This window comes from Anopheles aquasalis, chromosome Y (genome assembly GCF_943734665.1).
Source record: "Anopheles aquasalis chromosome Y, idAnoAquaMG_Q_19, whole genome shotgun sequence".
NCBI lineage: Eukaryota > Metazoa > Arthropoda > Insecta > Diptera > Culicidae > Anopheles > Anopheles aquasalis.
The window spans coordinates 3,023,044-3,040,543 of record NC_064879.1 but is presented as its reverse complement, the minus strand read 5'-3'; the positions used below and the strand labels follow the sequence as shown (position 1 = coordinate 3,040,543).

Sequence of the window (17,500 nt, the reverse complement as noted above, 5' to 3'; positions counted from 1 at the left end):
TCCATCCGCGCAGGGTCTCGATTTTCCGCCCATGGTTTTGAGTTGTTGTGTTTGTACACAATGCGCTCCTGGTTATAAGTTCGTCAGGACGAAGCACTGGCAGCAGCAGCAGCAGCATGAACAATGGGAAAAGGTGGTGGAAGGCTGCTTTCACTTTCTTTGCATCATCGCCCCGCGGACCTGCTCCTTATAACTTCCTTGCCCTGCTTTTGCGCTCTCTCGCTCTAGCTGTTTTCTTCTGTCGCTGCGATTTTTGTTTTTCGCTTTTCGCCACGCACCCTATCCAATTTTCCACGAGCGGAAATTCCCTCGGGCCTTGCGGGCGGGCTGCGCACTAGACGAGAGGGAAGACACACAGCTGCCTCACTCTATCCGCTCCGTGCGTTGTGCGCTCGGATTGGTCTCCAGCCACCACCACCTGCATCAAACATATCCCCCCCCCCCCCCCGCCCCCTTTTTACTCTCCCCAGCCCTTTTCTTCTTCGGGTCGCTCCGGATCGTTCCGGGTTCTTCTTCTTGGAATGGCTGCTGTCCGTGCGCATCCACCCAGAATTGTAATGCGTTTTCTTCGATATCTATAGCGTTCCTTCCACATCGGTGACAATCCGCGACCACCACAGTCCGCTTTTCCCGGGCCTTTCTTCCCCGCCAAGGCCTTGGAGCGGGCCTTGGATTGGGAGCTCCGGATAGGCGGCTGCAAGAGGGGGAAAAAAAACGCCTCGAGAACCGGGTGTGTTTGTCCTTGCTGGCTGCTTAGCACACGACGACTGTGACGATCGGTCCTAGGGTTCGCTCTCGTCGCTCTCTTATCGTCCTGAATGCCGCGGCAACCGTGGAACCTTTTCTGGTCTGATATTGAGTACAAGGACGGGGTTTTTGGGAGACTAGATTCGGTTGTGCCCTTTGCAGGAACGGACTTTCGTGAAGCGGCATTTTTTTTGTTTTGGCATTTACTAGAGTAAAGTGGGGTAAGAGTGCGCACCAGTCATTTCTAGAAAACGGTAGCACCGCAACTTACAACACTCTACTTGTTCGAAAGGTCATGTAGTGGCGTGTTTTTTCTTTTGGATTGAATAAATAACAACGAAGAAATGCAGTAAATTGTAGTTTTCGCGATTTGCATATTATTTAATGTTTGTTTGAAAACACCCTCTCATTTCGTTAACATTTTCTCATGCTACGCTACATAAGTCACAAAGACTCCTTAATTAAGGTAGAATCAAATGCTGAAAACTTCATTCCGAAATACGGACTGATATTTTAGTATTTTACAATTTTTCTCAAAACGGCACTATGGGGCAAGAGTGCGCAGTGCGCAAGAGTGTTGTGGTTGTTCTTTTGTCGCAAAAATGCCGAGAATGCTTTCAGAGTGTGTTGAATTGTGCCTATAAACGCGAAAACATCCGCCAAAAAGATGATTGAATTAAATTGAATTGAAGAGATGAATAATTTTTTTTTTTCATTTGTCATGAAATTTTTTTTTATTAGAAAAAAGTATTTTTCTATTAAATAAATGAATGTATTCTTCAATAATGGCCTATATTTACTCTAGACTTCACACTCCGACCAGTTTTGCACATCGATGAGGTTTGATTTCGTATGCGCACTCTTGCCCCAATGGTGGGGCAAGAGTGCGCATTTTTTATTTTTGCCTAATATGCATTTTTAACAAGATGTATGAGTACGATCAAAAAATTTTGTTCCACAATTTTAAGCTACAAACCCATACTTTCATTTGGTGTAGCTAACAGGACGACCACTTCTTTCCTTAGAGAAATACGGCGAGTTAAAAGTTAAGTGCGCACTCTTGCCCCACTTTACTCTACTGGAGCTGATTGACTTTAAGGGCAAGCTGTAAATGCCGTAGCTTCTATCCTCCACCAGGGAGAGAGAGAGAGCTCCCCAAGCATTTACGCTTACCTGGCAGTAGTGTCATGTGCCCCCTTCCCCGTCGCTCTATGGCGACCCCACGATATCCACAAGTACGCTTTCCATGTTTCCCACAGTGCGCAGACCCGGTATGCCCGGTGTGTTAAGCCTGCGTCAGGAATCCGCTCTATCCGCATGGTGTAATTTGATGCAAGCACCCCGACGAGCGTGTATTATTGCGCCCTTGTGCGAGATGCACACCTTTCTCGGTTCTCGGCCGAACCGCCGACAGGACCATTCGGACACCTCGGCGCGCATCACGTAAAACTGCTGACGATCGGGCTCTAATCCAAAAGGGCACGTTCCAGCGAATGCAGCAATTCTTCATGTTGGATGATAACAAGAGACACTCTGGACTGGCGATACCGCCAAACAACCAGGTGAAGCGATGCATTTTCGCGTCGATAACGGTGCGTCGTAGAGGATGTGTGAAGGTGAAGTGGTCGCCGGATCCATGACGGAACCACACAACCAGGAGGAGGCCGTGGAGTCTCAAACTTGCGTTAGCTGCCGGTGGAGTGCTGCTAGAGGGGAATTTTCTCGGCAAGGGGTTTTTGGCAGAAGACACAGAACCATCATCCTAATCCCAAGACACAGTCTCCCGCCAAGAAAATGCTACCTGCCATGCCTATGTTCCCTTATTTCTTTTTTTTTTCGATATCTCCCCCTTCTCTCTCTCTCTCTCTCGCACACACACCCACACACAAGCGCGCGGGCGCGAACCGTCTTCTTAACGCACCGTCATCATCATTACCCGGGGGCACTACGCGGCTCCCCGGTTGATGGTGTGTTGCGTGTCTCCGGGGTCTCTTTGGTAGCCCCGAGTCGCCACCGCCGATGCCGCGTTTTGCTCTTCGCACCCTCTATACCAACCAAGGTATTGGCGCGCTCGCGCCGTCGTGCGTATGTTGCACAACGCAATTCGTGGTGAGCGCAACACTTTCTGTATCGCGACGATGCTGCTGCGACATAAATTCGGCCGGTGCTGCGTGCGCTCCCGCACGGAAGCGTCCCCTATTCTGCCTAAACCACCCCCCCCCCCCTTCTCGACCTTTTATCTTTACCTACGCCTGCCTTTCGCTCTGTCCAGCACAAGCGCAAACGGGGGGCCTTGGTTGTTATAAGCATGTTTCGGGGGGGGGGATGCTGTTCCTTTTTGCCCATTTTCTTATATTAACTGATGATTACCTGGTACGGTGGAAGATGCTGCTCCCCTGTATACTTTTGGGGAGCGATCCCCTTGTCACGGAGCAGCAGCATACGCACACCATAGTGGTCAGTTGGGCCCCGCGCCGCCACCGTTACTGCTTTTCCCGCTCGTATCAAACGTTTTCGCGCGCATTTTTCACCGCTCCTGTCGCCTGTGCGCTCTCTCTCTCTCTCTCTCTCTCTCTCTCTCTCTCTCTCTCTCTCATTCTTTATTTCTCTCTCTCCCTTTCTTTCTTTCTTTTTCTATTTCTCTCTCAGGCGCAAACTCCTTCATCTTGAGCAACATCATCAGCGAAGTTTGCCATTCTTGGATCGTTTTTTTTGTTTTTAGTCCGGGAGCTAAGCAAGGCAAGCAAGCTACGCAATGTCGCATAGCATATAGCTTCGGTTTTTGAGCGGGAAACAGTCCCCAAGCAGACGCACACACCCGTGCATTTATGCTTCGATTGCGCTGTCCTGTTTGATGCTCGCAACACTGGACTGGGATTGTTATATTCTTCCGAAGTTCAAATGATTACGCTCGATGAAGATGGCGAAAAGAGTGAGCAAAAGAGAAGGAGAGAAGGAGAGAGAGAGAGAGCGAACGTATGTCCTGGTGATATACGTCGCTGCTACTGCGTTAAACGCCTTTCGGAGCAAGCGGGGTGCGTCCGAGCACAAAATGAAAGCCGATTTTATCGATCGATTAGTTGTCGACGATTCTGCGCCTACCTACCTGGGGAGCCCAAGAGTGAGCAGGAAAGCGAAAGTGAGAAAGAGTGAGATGGATCGGAGGATATGCCACAGTAATGTACCGGAACCACCAATCATCGATTGCTGTCCCTGAGCCACCGAGGCGCGCACTTCCTAGCGATTGGCCGTCGACCATTTTGGGTGGCAGAGTGTGGCGGGTGTTACCCCATGACGGGGGGGGGGGGGGGGGGGGGATTGTGGGCGTTGTGGGGACTGGGGCTCGGCAGCGCACAGGAACTGCCGTCTGCATGCCTGAACCATGACTCCATATTTTTTCCTTTCCGTGACCCCTAGCAAGAGAGATAAAGAGGGCATAATGGGATAGCGGCAGAACTCCCAAAAGCTTTCACGGTTTGTGCGCTGCAGGGCAACATCGCAGCAGCAGCACGCCAACGCAGGATCAAAGCTTTCTGGCGGCTCACGAAAGCTCGGTTTGATTTGGAAAATCGCCGTCACTAGCACGCTGAAAGCTCTCTCCCTCTTTCTGTCTCACTCGGTTGCATCTCTCTCTTTTTTTCTCTCTCTTTCGCTCTCCAACGCTGGAACACTCAAGGCAAAAAGGATCACCGTTGTCGTTGCTGGCAGGACACGTTTTCATCGATCAAGATACTACTGTGTTTTTTATGATTATTGTTGTCGTAGTTATCCTGCGCTTCTTATCGCATGTGTATGCGCATTGTCTAATAAACTCCCCAAACAAATCGCTGCGCCTTCTCCTGGTTATGTTTCGTTAGAGGGAATAAAGGGTTAATGAGGAAGGGGACGCCATTCCGTTCTACAGAGGTCAGAAGCAGAGAGCGGAGCAGTGGTTCCGCGTGCATGTCGCCAGATTATGTTGTTCGCTACCCAATCCCGGCGGAGTGTCCAGAGACACTCAAAAACGTTTCTCTCTCTTTTTCTCTCTGGTTTTTTTCGCTACTATCTCTCTCACCATTCCCAGTGCACGTGTGTGTCCTACTTACACGCTCGCACGCATCGTTGTGTGCGGGATAATAATGGTGTGAGTGAGTTTCTGTTGGATAGTGTAGGTTATGTACTCCATTATGTACTGCGGGATGCGTAGTGCACGGCAAGGGATGGATGGAGTGGTGATGCGGATCAAGGGGCCGGTTGTACTAGAAAGAAGGAGAAACACACAGGGGAGAGGACAAAAGAGGGAAAGACCAGCAGGCAATAACCTGAAGCGAGGTTATGGCGACCGAGCGGCCGATGGAATGTTTCAGCAAAAATGAATCCTGCTACTTTGAGTTAGTACCGGCTACGGGGGTACACGCTCGTCTGTTGTTGTTGGGTGTTGCGCCCGCTTCCCCGGGAAAGCAGTGTGTTCGTTTGCTTTTGTAAATTTAAATTAATAAATTTAACAATCTTGTCAAGGTGTGCACTCATCCATCGATTGTTTAACTAATGCACGTTGCATAAAATCAACATGGCTCGTTCTGCTCATCATCGTGTCACCAACGAGATTCTACAGCGTGTGTGCGTGCCTAAAATTAATAGAAGATAGTTTATAATTTTGAAAAAATCAAAATGCAATAAAAAAAAATATCCAACGAAACTCGTCGGGAGATTTGAACTCTTTTCCACTGCTGGGGAGGGGGAAGCGTACGGTGTAGCGGGGCTGACGGGCAAACAAGGGACGGGGCCGGCTCCGCACAGTGATCTGCCAACGAGAACCCGTTTTTCACATGCGCATTTAACGCTCAAACGCTTGAACCACCCGGGTGGTGCTATGTGGTGGTGTAGCGGCTGTCGGTTCCGTTTCCGTAGTGTTGGTGCATGGGAGCGATGACGCGGTTCTACCGGGAAAAGAGTGCGGTGAGGGTGCGCGGCTCCTCCGCTCCTCCGCGACCGAACCGTGTTTTCTACTTGCGGTTGGTTACGTTGACTGAATACTGCGCAGCAGCAGGATGACGTAAATGAGCGAATCGCGTAAGAGATGGCACGGGAAGCAGGTGAACAACGATGCCCGCCCCACCGCCAACGCCACCAACAAACGATCGATGCTAGCGAGAGGAAATAGAGAAGAGTCAGCACTTGTCCGTTGTGTGTGCGTTAGGGTGCTCGCCCTCGCCAACACACTCAAGAACAGCGCGCGTTCGAACGAATTGAACGACGAGAGTGACGCTTTTGGAATGGAGCGTCACCGGATTGCTCAATAAAAAAGAAAAAAAAAAACACCGGAGTGCTTGTTGTTAAACGGAACGCCACCATCTCATTTCTTTGGTATGGCCGAATATGGGCTGTGATTAATTAGTGATTGAAGTCCTCAAAAAATACCATCGCCACCATCAACGGCGTCGTAGTCCTGCGAGGAGGTGAGAGGCAACGTAACCCGTTCTCGTGCGTTCCCCGGGGTTTGACCGAACTGAGCATGAGAAAGAGTGCGTTGTTTCTCTCTCTCTCTCTCTCTTTCTACTTTACAAACACACAAATACATTCACTGTTTTCTCTCGATATTCTAATTTTTTTAAATAAAATATCAAGCCATTCTGCCCCAAAATGGCTGCACCTGCCCGAGTATCCGAGCGTAACGACACGGTCCGCTAAGCGCCTTGCTGCTTGCCTCTGCCTTTCGATAGGGCGAACCGCGGATCTAGTGTTTTGTTGGTCCTTGGAGCTTGGAAAATAAACGAAAAAAAAAAAGATGCTTTTCCTTGTACTTTTTTTTTAAATTTTTATGCTTTGGTTTTTAGTACTCTCATTTTCTGCTCGGTATATCGATTTTGCCTACGTGCCGAGATGCGGCTGCGTGCGGCATGTTTGGAATCGGAGCAGCCTAGAACGAGAGAGATAGAGGGAGAGAGCGTGCGTGCGTGAGTTGGTATGTGTGCGCTGTGGTAGCGATTGACCGTGTGTAAGTGCGTGCTCGGTTGGAAAATGAGACCTCCTTCCCGGCACTCAAACAGGACGCCGCAGCTTAAGCAAAATTCTCCTCACTTTGTAGGGCCGGAACGGGCATATTTTTTTTTCTTCGGTTTCGGCATTTCAAGCGGAAACGCATAAAATGCTATCGCTCACCACATTGCGACACATCGACCGTTTCCTTGTCGGCACCCCCCCTTTCCCCTCTGGACAGACTCATTGTCCACCAAATCCTGTAGGTTATTTCAAAGCGCGCATACGTCAGGAAATGGACGTACACGAAAACGACACAACAAAAGCACCTTTGAAATAACAACGCGAATGCCAATATGGCAGAAGAGCGAACGCTTCATGGCGCCTGTTCCGTTTTGTTTGCTTTATTTTCACCAGCAGTAGGGCTGTAGCCAAATGTAGGAAATATGGAGTATTAGGGGTACTACAACAATTCAGCTTTTGCCTCGTGCGTTGGTATCGATCTCGACGTGCACCACCTTGCCAATGTCAGTTGACAACCTCTGACGTTTCGGACATGTTTGAGTAGTAAGAGGCGGTATTGAATTCCGGTTGCTTGTAGACCACGGTGCCCAGGAGTTGCACGAGCTCAGTCTCGCACGGTTGCCATCGACGGAATGAGCGCGAATTGCGGCTAGGCGGCCGTGATTAGTTGGGACTTTTCGATCTTCGGTTTGTCGGTTTTGTAGCAATCATATCAGGCAGGCAGGCAGGCAGGCAGGCAGACCGGCCGCCTTGCTGTGCTGGCAGCAGAAGCGAGGGCCTCTCGGGCCGGCGGTCGGCTAAAGCACCGCGGTGCGCTATGGTGTGTCACATTGGGCGATTGTTTGTAGAGCTGCTCCGTACGTGTCACTGGTATGTGTGGGAGCTCTCTTCTCGTACCGAATGCGTACGGTGAGAGTGAGCTCCACAGGCCGGCAGAAGAGCGGAACGCCATTTTGCGCCATTTGCTGGTAGTTGTGTTATGAGGAGCTCGGGCTCCGGATTTCTATATACACATTTGTATAAATTTGTATCTCTTTTTTTTGTTGCTTTTCCTAAATTCGGAATTTGCCGCTCAAAAAGAGTCGCCCGAGGTGGCCGCTCCGCTCCTCCCCCCCCCACCCTTCCTTTCGGTCCTGGTTCCGATCCTGGCATCTGCGCACCCGCTTACGCACGCAAACTGACGCATCTACCTTCTATATAAAAGCACACATCCAACACACACACACACACACACTCAGCGCTGCTGAAACAACAAAAAAGAGAGCGAAAGAGAAAGAGGGCCAACGGGCATATAGCGGCCGGAGTGGGTGAAGAAAAAGGATAGCAAGTAGTAGCAGCGAGAGACACGACAAAACAGAAAGGGGAATAACTAGCGCAGCAGGAATGGTGGAAGGAAAAGAAAAAAGAAGAATGGAATGAGGCAAGGTGGAGGAAGAGGGAGGGGAAAAAAACAGCAACAAGAAAGAGCAAAGAGAAAGGCTATGGTGTGCGCATGAAACCCGCAGAGGGAGAGGGATATCTTCCTACCTACCCTCTCTGTCCCTCTGTCTCTCTTCCCGTGCCCTCCTGCCTGCCGCGTTTGTACGGTTCCCGGGGTGGTGGGGTGCGAAGAAGCAGCGGCGGCTGCCAGGCAGGCAGGCAGGCAGGCGGGCGGCAGGCGGTGATGCGATGCCCGAACCCCGGAGCCCCGGGTCCCGGGCCTGTGGCCGACCCAAGCCAGCAGAGCCGTTTTTTCCTTGCCCTCCTTCGGTTGCGTTTGTGATGCGCGAAGCGTATTTTCCTATCATACAGTGAGTGGAGTGTACGCTAGCCAGCAGCAGCAAGCAGCAAGCAGCAAGCAGCAGTAGAAGCCGCAACCAGCAACCATAGCAGCAGCAGCAGCAGCATATTATTGGTAGAGGAACAGGCACAATTCCCCGCGATCCCTCTGGGCACAAAAAGGCAAGCTCTCCGTTCGGTCGGTCGGTCGGTTGGTTGGTTGGATGGATGGACGGTGGGTTTTTGGACGGTTTGTTGGGTGAGGGATGGCGGGTGGGTGGTGGTGTGTTGCCTATGCGCCGCTGTGCCCTGCCCACCATCCCTCCTCTCCTCTAGTGATGTTGTTACCCCCTTACCCGCGCGTATGTGTGTTGTTGTTGTTGCTGATGTTGATCTCTCACCCCCCCCCCTCCCCGCCAACCGTGTGGTTCGTTCGTGTGTTTATTGTGTGTGAGGGTGCGCGCGATTGATCTCTCTTCATTTTTGCCTACCCCCAGGACACCATCCCCCCTCCCCCGGGCGCCCATACATCCCTTAACCCCATCCCCATTTTGTCGTTGTAGTTCCTTTTTTTTTTTTTTTTGTACTTGCTTTTCATCTGCCTGGCGTGCGATGATGATCCCTTAAATACCTGCCCCCGCCATCTCGTCAGGACCTTCAACACCTATCCATTTTCGCGCGCCCATCGCACGCACCTCCCCCAACCCGCTGTCCGTGGTACCAAGTAGTTGTTTTTTTTTTTTTTTTTTAAAGAAAGGACGAAAAACAACACAATGACCTCCCGTCCTCCGCTTCGTCTCCTATCGATTAGCCTCCAGTCCCCCCAGCATTCCGATTGTTTTCGTTGGTGGGTGTGTGTGTGTTGATGGAGAGCGTCAGACCCAGCACACCTCCCCCGAAAAAAGGGATCTCTGGCCGATGTCTCCAACATCGAGGATACTCATTTATGATGTTGTTGGTTGTGCATTTCCTGCCAGTATTTTTTTCGGGAGGGTGTTCCTTACCAAAAACCCTAGAAGATTTGCAGTTTTCCGGCAATAGTAGTATTTTTTGGGCACCTCCGTTTTCGAATGGAGAGATGGATTAGGCCGGTTACCACCCTAGGCCGCCCAGAGGACGTCCAGGAACGAGGCCCTGGCGTTTGTAGGTTTATAGCGTCTTTCACCGGTGGATGCATCAGCATGTGCACGCCGCCGCATTCCCGCTGGCAGGCAGTATTTTTTACGCAATGTTGCCATCCTTTTACACAAATGGAATAATCCCATTACTCAAACGTTCTAATCTACTACGGATGTGTGAGGCGAGGTAACGGGGCAGGTTCGCAAGCGGCCGGCGGCATCAGTTTTTCCATCCGTGGACCAGATGATCGATCGCGGCCGCGCGGTGTGTGGTGGTTTGGTGGCCGCCATACACACAACACAAAGGGAAGAGAGGTCAGCCAGTCCTGGGCGCCATACTGCGATGCGGGCGAATATATATATATATATATATATATATATATATATATATATATATATATATATATATATATATATATATATATATATATATATATATATATATATATATATATATATATATATATATATATATATATATATATATATATATATATATATATATATATATATATATATATACGCCACGACCTCTCGCGGTTTTTTGTGGCGGTCTCCTCCGTTTTCGATAAAAGCCTCTGGCGGGCCCCTGGCTGGCCGTGCCCTCGTGGCTCTCCTGTATATGACATTCCTAACTCGCGAAAATCTCTTTGTTTTTCTTTTCTTATTTTTTTTTTGCCTTTATCCTTGGCTAAGAACGCCATAAAATTCCGATGATGGAAATTTGGCCGATATCCGTTCGGTTTTCCTCCACACACCGCATCGCACCGCACGCAGCAGTTCAGCGTTTTTCTCTATGTCGCACAGACACACGGGTGCGCGCGCGATGCGGCTTTGACTGTGTGTGGGAAAAAGAGAGAGGGAGAAGAATGGTCGGAAAACGGATAGGTGGCGGGTGGTGGTAGTTCACACACGCGAATGTGCGCCGCCGCCGACTCCGAGCTCGATTTATATCGATTTATCCGTTGCACGAGAGTGTGCAAAACAATTAAAACGCTAGCAACGGACGCTGCGTGTCACGGGAAAAGGGAAACCGAGGATAAAAAACAAAAGAGGGGGAGCCACGGAGAATCATGTTGAACGGCGGGGAGTAGCGAGAATTTTAAAACGATCGTTAACGAAACATATTTGTGTGCGTGCCTGCGGTCGCAAGCGTACCTCTGTGTTTGTGGGTGTAAGTGCTGGTGAGCGAGCGCTCGCTTGCGCGCGCGCGCGCGCGCGTTGAGAGAGTCGCCATTGTACATTGGAAGAAGCATTGAACCCCAGCAGCACCCCGCCTCCCATCCCAATGGCGCATGTACCAAGCGTCCGTTTGTGGATGTGTGATGTGTGTGCCACGAAAAAGCAATGAGCGGAGAGCAGCGCGCGCTCCGTGTTATACCCAGCGGAAGTCGCAAGGGCTAGCGAGCTACAAAGAAAGAGACAGCGCAGCAAGTACGCATTTCAATTTGCTGCGTGGCCGCCGTCTCGGCAAGCGAACTCTCTCTCTCTCATTGCTGAAGGGAGCGGGCCAGAGAGTGAGAGATGGGCTCCTTCGGTGCCTCAGGCACTCAGTCTGTTGAGGCGTGCGCGCGTCAAAGACGCCATACCGTGGTGTCCTCACCGCGGTGGCCGCGCTGGCACAAGCCGAAGCGCGTTTTGCGGAGCAAAATTGTTGTACGATGCGTGCACGGCGCAAGCCAAGTGAGTGTTCGCTTTTTGTGCCTTCTTGGGAAGTTGGCACGCGCTCGCTCGCTCGCCCGCTCGTTGGCTGGTGTGAGTGTGGGCGCATCCGATTGTTCTCCGGCGTTTGCCTGTATGAGTTTGGTTTCTTTTCTCGTAATTTCATAGGAAATTGCGACTTCATTGCCAGCAGAGAGAGAGAGAGAGATCGGGGAGCGCACGAACACCAGCATGCGTACCAGCACGTTTTTTTTTTATTCTGCTCTCTTCTTATTCATACCGTGTGGTACACAGCGTCGGTGAGAAACGCCGTGAGTGCCGCCGACCGAAGTGAGTGGGTACCGGATGAGACACCGCCGCACTCTGTCGCCGCACAACGGCGCGAATGAAAAACCGACGCGAACCACAACCGCGTGTACGTTTGGCAAAGGTAAATCGCAAAAGTCGCTGCTGCTGCTGCGGCCGACCTGACTGACTGTGTGGCTCTCTCTGTGGTGAACGTGGTGTGGTGGTTTCGTCGGTTCGGCTTTGGGTCACACAGAGCGCGCTGCGTGCACCAGTGTTTTTCTTTTTGGTTTTCGGGTACAGCAGGGCGCATCCGGAGGACACACACACGCGCGCGCACACACACACACATACGGGACACAACAACGGCGTGGGCTGCCCGCTGAGCCTGGCCTGACCAGCGGTGCTTTTGGCCTGCTTCCATTCCGGCAGACAGTTTCACCTTCGGAACGCGCTTGGACGTGTTTGTTGTGCACCACCCTGCCTGCCTACCCGTCGCGCTCCCCTCGCCCGTGTGTGTGTGTGTGTGGCTCGGTGTGTTCCTGCCATCAGCACAAACCTCCTGGAACTGGTCGAAACTGGCCGCCAACATCATCAACCGTGCGGGAAAAAGAAAAGTACAAGCCAAAAAGTAGTGTGTAGTGTCCTCGGACGAATCTTACAAATCGGACGCAGCCGCCATCGCCCCGTAGTGAACTCTCCTGTACCCCTTTTTCTCCCCCCCCCCCCCCTCGCATTTTCAACAAACGAGTCCGAGTTATTTTTCTAGTGGTTTTTTTTTGCGTTAGAAACAATGAAACCATGAGGCGGCTACTGGCGTGCGTGCGTGCGAACAATGTGTATGTGGCCGCTTGGTGCACGCGCGCTTGTGTGTATGTGTGTCCTGTGTGTCTGTGGTGTACGCGTGATCCGGATTCCTCGCGCGACTGGTGCGCTGCGTCGTGTCTGTTGGGTCAAACGATGGGGGGGGGGGGGGGGGGGGGGAGGGGGATGCGAGTACACTCGGGTCAACCGGAGGAAAACCTGGGGTGTTTTCTCGGATGTTTCCAAAAAGAGTTTCCTTTTTTTTTTGTTGAGAGAGACAGAGAGAGAAAGAAGAGCTGGTAGTGTTCAAGGTTTCCACATTCAGCGATCGAAATCGTGGATAAAAAACGAGGAAATCTGTAGAGCAACAGAAAATGCGCGCGCGCGCGCGCACGCACGCTTGCTCACTCCTTCTCGCTCACTCACTAACTCGCTCGCCTGCTCATACTAGCTGGGGAGAGGGAGGGGGGGGGGGGCTGAGTAGTGGTGTTAAATCCCAACGCGTTTCTACAATCAGCATCAGCTTCTAATCTTGGCTAATTTAGCCACAGCCAAGGCACACACTACCCCAGCAGCAGACCACCAGAAATGGCTGAGCATAATCGAGAGAATCAGCATCAAAAGAAGGAGTGAAGGTGAAAAAAGGGGCAGATCATGAGACGGGGTGGGGGATATGAAAATTTGAGAGCGAAAGATAGAGGATCCGCGCTGCTTCTTCTGCTTCTTTATACCTCGGCGCTGCGCCATCATCACACGGTCACTTTTCCCAAGATGCGTAGAAGATGACGATGGGAAGGAAGAAGAGTATGCGAGCAATCCAGTCTGCTCATGGAATGGGGGAGGTGGATGTTGGGAGAGTAGTTGGTCGATCGATGGAAGACAGAAAAAGGGAAGTAGTTGGGGAGGCCATGGTGTCGGAAGGGAAGGGAAGGGAAGGAGGAAATACATAAGTTGGGAGCCGTTGCTGTGCCTGCTGTGTGTTGGTACGCTCTCGGTTCGTGTGCCTCTCTCTCTCTCTCTCTCACTCTCTCTCTCTCTCACTCTCTCTCTCTCTCACTCTCTCTCTCTCTCTCTCTGCTTGGTTCGCAGCCAACTGGCCAACTATCTTGCCATGGCCAACACACCAACACACCATAAACAAACACACGTCCAACGATCTTCTCTGGTTGGAAAATTTTGGAAAATTTGCAACGAGAAAGACGGCGCTCGGTGAAGAAAAGCCAGATCCCAGATCCTCCGGAGACGACGTGTCCATCGGGGGGGTTTTTTTTTTAATTTCTCTCTCCGATGTGGCAGCCTTCTCCCCATTCCTAGTGGCTTGGTATGACGAAGGAGAGAGGGGGGAGGGGATTGGAAGGAAGAAGAAGTCCCGCGTCACTCGAAGGGGTTCGTGCCAGCCGCCATCTCACCACTACCATCACCATCATCATCATCATCATTGCTGTCAGTATGCGCACAGAGCTTCGTGGCCACAGCATGCCAGGCAGCATGGATGCCCCACAGGAGCCGCGCCGCGACCCAGAGCCCATCCTCCTGGCAAGAACGAAGCCGCGCCTCACCGCGCGGTGGAACAAAAATGGCGAACTTTTCTTCACCGCGAGTTGACGCGCGGCCGCTGTGTTGTTGCTCTCTCGCTCTGTCTCTGTCGGTGGGGGTATGCTCTTTATGCTCCTCCTTTATGCCATTGTGATCGTGTACCCCCCCCCCCCCCCCCCCGTCTCACGTTATTGTTATTAGCCTTTGGCTACATCACGTCTGATGCGTGCGTGCGTGCGTGCGTATGTCTCTTCATCGCCATCATCACCGTCGTCGGTTGCCGTCGCCGTGCACTGCTGCGTTCTGCTCTCTCTCTCTATCAACCAAACCGCGCTCAAACGGTCTTCAACGCCTAGCAAGCCACGCGAGTTCAGCTTTTTGGGCCAAAGAAGAAAACAGAAAAAAACAATAACACGTCATTCGTTATCTGTTGGTTTTGGTGTATGAAACACCAGGTGTATGTGCTTATTCCGGCGCGCGACGTCAGTTCGTTGTGCGGCAAAGCGGGCCTCCCAGGCACAGCAGCAGCAGCAGCAGCAGCCACCTCGCCACAATCAACCTCACCACAAATGTCAACGCTCGCGACGAAAGCATTGTGACACACGCATGCATGCACGTACGCACGCACGCACGCACGCACGCACGCACACAGCTATGGGTCAGGCGCGTGTGAAACAATAGTGAACGTGTGGCGGTGTCCCCTTTCTCTCTGTCGCGCTCCAGCCACACAGCCTCTCATCGATCAAGCGATCATGTTTGCATTTGTTTGGTGGAAGCAAATGCAGCGTGTGCATGCTTTTGTTTGCCTGGCCTGCCTGGCCTGGCGGTGGACCTTGGACCAAAAAACCGGAAGTCTTTGCGTGTTTTTTTTTTTCTAGTGCCCTCTCGTATTGTATGATGATTTTATTCTGTCTTTTAGTCTCCTGCATACACTCTCACCTATATGGAAAGAGCCGGCGCGCGGGCTGGTGTGCCAAGCACCCCGGAGCAGCAGCAGCAGCCGCTTGCGAGTCCTGCGTTGCGATACGTCCAGCGGCGTCCAGCGTCAGGCACACGAGAGGAGGGCACTGCGCACGCATTGTGATTGTGTGCGTGTTTTTTTTTTTTGTTGAAGCTGATTGGATATAGACCAGAGCGTCCAGAGAGGCAGGCGGTTCTTTAATTGAATTAAGTTCTGTCATCCCCCTCCCGGAAGAAGCCATTCCTGTTTCCCGATATATGCTGCACGGTGATATGGGCAGCATCGTTCCAGGATTGTTTGATGGATCCACGGATCTTTGAGGGATCCCAATCGGATACAAGATATGATGTGGGCCTGCCAACGCGTACGCCACGCGCACACACGCACCGTTGGGGGGGGGGGGGGGGGGGATGATCCGAGCGTCGGCATTCAAAAGGAGAAGAGTACAGGCAGAGGCAATGGAGGAGATGCGTTAGATTCTCTCTTTCTTTGATGGGGTGTTTTCTTTCTTTTTTTTATCTTCTCCCCTGCCCCCCTGTCCCTTTTTGTTGGCTTTCTTTTCGTTAGCTTGTGCGCATTGTGCTTGCCTTGTGCACTGACATGATGTGTCGTCGTCGCGGCGGCCACAGCCAAACCAAGCCAGAGACGCGACGCACACCAAGTGCGTTTATGTTACGCGCCACCCTCCCTTTTGGAGAGTCGTTTCCGGTCGAACGCGTTCGCTGGAGTGTGTATATGTACGCCGTTGGATAAGCTCCCCCCCCCCCCCCCCCCCCCAACGATTGGAAGATATTTTGCGGTGGAGAATGGCAGCTGCACGGAAGAAGAGACAGAGCGCGCGCGAGAGGTCGCTTGGTCGCTGCTCTGTATAAGATGGGATGGCAGAAAATGCGACCACGCGACCAATTGATCGGTGGCCCCGGGAGGGAGTAATTTTTAATAAAATCCCCCTGTGAATCACGGAATGGGGCAACTGGGGTTCCGGGTCAACGGATCCTGGAAGAAATTCACGCCACTAAAAGAGGAAAAAAAAGGATACCCCACAGCATGTCCGCTGGTGGTGTAATGTTGCCAGTTAGTTAGGTTAGGGCGAAGGCATTAAATTATGCTCCTATAGAGGCGCTCAAAATGGGAACCACCGAATGCCGTAAGAGAGCAGATTGGTTTGGCCTGGTCGGTGTGTGTGCAGGCGCTTGCTTGTGTACGTGAGAGACACATCCCTTATAACAGGGGCGGTGAGTTGCAAGAAAATGTGTGGCCGAAAATGCCTCACTGAGCGCGCGTGTGCGTGTGGTGCCCAGTGGGAAAACTCGCTCTCCCGCCGCTCTCCGTTAAGGCACGCGCGCGCGAAAGAGAACGGTTGCGGGCCGCTGCGGCAGCAGCAGCAGCGGCATCAGCGCCAGCAACGCCAACCACACAAAAACCTTACCATCAGCGCCATGTTGGATAACGCCATCGCCGGATATATGTGTACCATTTGACGTGTGGGTTACATTTCCACTAATTTCCGAGAGACACATTTTCGGATCAGAGTTCGCGCGCTTTTTCAAGGCCTACCACCATCACCACCCCCCGTCTCCGCGCCCGCCTACCTAATCTCACACAGCGCGTATCATTTTCCAACCCCCACCGCCACTCGCACCGCACAAACCCTCCAACCCATGATGATGGGGTGTTGCTGCGCGCGCCCTGCCCTGGCGGCTATCCAAATATAAACCATTGGAGAGGGGGAGAGGGGGGCGGGGGCCGCCTTTTATATTTGCCGCTAACGTACAAAACAATTCCCCCCCAGTTATCGGTAAAGGGGAGGTGTGCGGTGCGCCCTCCCAATGTTTAATGTTTATGAATCGCTCAATCGCGTTTGTTGTTGTTTTGCTTTTCGATAGTTTGCCCTTTTGGCTTCGGTCCATTTTGTGTGCAGTGGTTTTTTCGTTGTTATTGTTGTTATTATTGTGTGGCTCCAGTCGAGCCAATATCAGGATAGTTAAAGAGCAGAGCACATAGTATTTTTAGATTGTGCAGACAAATGTTGCTGCAATTCGAAAATGGTAGTAGGATGCATTTTGCTAGAGAAAGGTTGTCGTTGCGCAAAGAACCCCTACGGCGCCAATCCACTTTCAGTCGGTTGTATAATTCCGCCGATCTCAATTGTAGGGAAGGGAGGGTTTTGTTTTTTTCTTCTTTCACAATAATTTTGAAGAAATAAAATCCAATGCCCACTTCCTTCCTCCCGAATGACGCTTTTCGTCCGGATGCAGCGAAGTGTATTTAAGTTTTAATGGAAGTCCTGGCAACCCATCCCCTATACCTCTTTTTCTCAGGCTTGGCTCCGCCGAGGGAAGGAGCACCGTGTGCTTTTCCGGGCCACCATTTTGCTCGTGCGCGGTTTTGGTTTCGCCGTTCCCGCACACACCACTAAATCGATGCTCTCTCTCTCTCTCTCTCTCCTCTCTCTCTCTCTGTCTGTCTGTATCTATCTCTAACGTTCCATATTTTTCTCTAGTTCGCTGGCTCGCACGCCCAGCCCGAAGCAATCTTATGATAATGGAGAAAAAAAAAGAAGAGCGCAGGGGAATGTGTAGGGATACCAAGGCTCCCCGGTGTCCTGGAAGGATGGACCATCCGGAAAAAGGGTACCAATAAAGCG

The 17,500-nt window shown here is 51.6% G+C and overlaps 1 protein-coding gene across 8 annotated transcripts in view; it reads left to right on the top strand.

Moving 5' to 3' along the window:
* The window catches only part of LOC126579772 (high mobility group protein DSP1), a 32,364-nt gene that overhangs the window by 3,053 nt on the left and 11,811 nt on the right, over positions 1–17,500 (top strand). Inside the window, exon 1 of one of the 8 annotated variants that reach the window (XM_050243363.1) lies at positions 8,407–8,623. The exons of 4 other annotated variants lie outside the window; for them this stretch is intronic. The gene's annotated coding sequence lies outside the window, so the exon portion shown is untranslated. Of the gene's footprint in view, positions 1–8,406; positions 8,624–11,673; positions 11,698–11,900; positions 12,170–17,500 lie in introns of those variants that run through there. 3 more of the 8 variants (XM_050243365.1, XM_050243366.1, XM_050243364.1) reach the window with 3 other exon arrangements.